The following is a 1,048-nucleotide window of genomic DNA, read 5'->3' on the forward strand; positions in this document are numbered from 1 at the left end:
CTAGAACTTATTAGATGCCAAACACTGCCAAAATTTTACATACGCTATTTTATTTGAAATTGTATAACACCCCCAACATGCACACAGTTTTTTTTTTTTAAATAGGATTGCATCAAACATGTCTTATAGCTTGCTTTTTTTTTTTTAACTAGAATATTTGTTTTGGTTTTTTTGAGGGGTGGTAATTAGCTTATTCATTTATTTATTTTAATGGAGGTACTGGGGATTGAACCCAGGACCTCGTGCATGGTAAGCACTCACTCTACCACTGAGCTACACCCTCCCTGCGGTGGCTTGCTTATTAACTAAATGTGTCTTGCATTTTTCATGGCAGTGTCTATTTCTCCACTTGATTCTTTTTGCCAGGACATATAATATTCCACAGTATGTCTGTACTATGGTGTATTTCATCATTCCTTCATCCATATTTATTTATGAGTGTCCATTTATTATTATTATAAACATGCTGAATCAAACATCCTTCTGCATATGTCTTTGTGCAGAATGTGTAAGGATTTGTATATGATAGTGTCTTGAATGGCACTGTAGACCAAAAAGCAGGTACGTTTCTTAGCTTGTGAGAGCTTTGCCCATTTGCCCTGAGATGAGATGTTGGAGCGTTCTTTGTTTGGGGGTTTAGTCCTGCGTGAGTTGAGAGGGGCAGAGATTGACCGAGCTCTGGCCTTTCTGTCCTGCCCTTGGATTTGATGACCCACAGAAGAACAGCAACGGGGTGAGAGACAAAGGGAGCCCACCCCGACCACTGGAGTGGTCAAGGGTGCCCCTGTCTGGGGACCTGGAGCAGGCACTGGGCGCTTGAATCCTCAAAACCCTACTGACCAAGGCCCAGGGAGACGATGGTAGCTCATTTGCCAGATAACTGCATTCAGAGGACAACTTGAAGCCAAAGGATAATCCACAATTAATTTCATCTTTGTTTGGAATTCACAAAATGATTAGATTTTCAAAAGAGATTGACCTACCCTTAGATACTTGAATTTGACTGAGATTAAAAGGGTTTACTTGCATCCCTTGAGTATGCTTCTGG

General features: G+C 40.9%; 1 non-coding gene across 1 annotated transcript; it reads right to left on the reverse strand.

Moving 5' to 3' along the window:
- Window positions 1-211: 211 nt before the first annotated feature.
- TRNAG-ACC lies at window positions 212-283 on the reverse strand. The gene has a single exon. It is a non-coding gene; the product is annotated as a tRNA-Gly (tRNA).
- Window positions 284-1,048: the final 765 nt, after the last annotated feature.

Source organism: Camelus ferus, chromosome 33, assembly GCF_009834535.1.
Source record: "Camelus ferus isolate YT-003-E chromosome 33, BCGSAC_Cfer_1.0, whole genome shotgun sequence".
NCBI lineage: Eukaryota > Metazoa > Chordata > Mammalia > Artiodactyla > Camelidae > Camelus > Camelus ferus.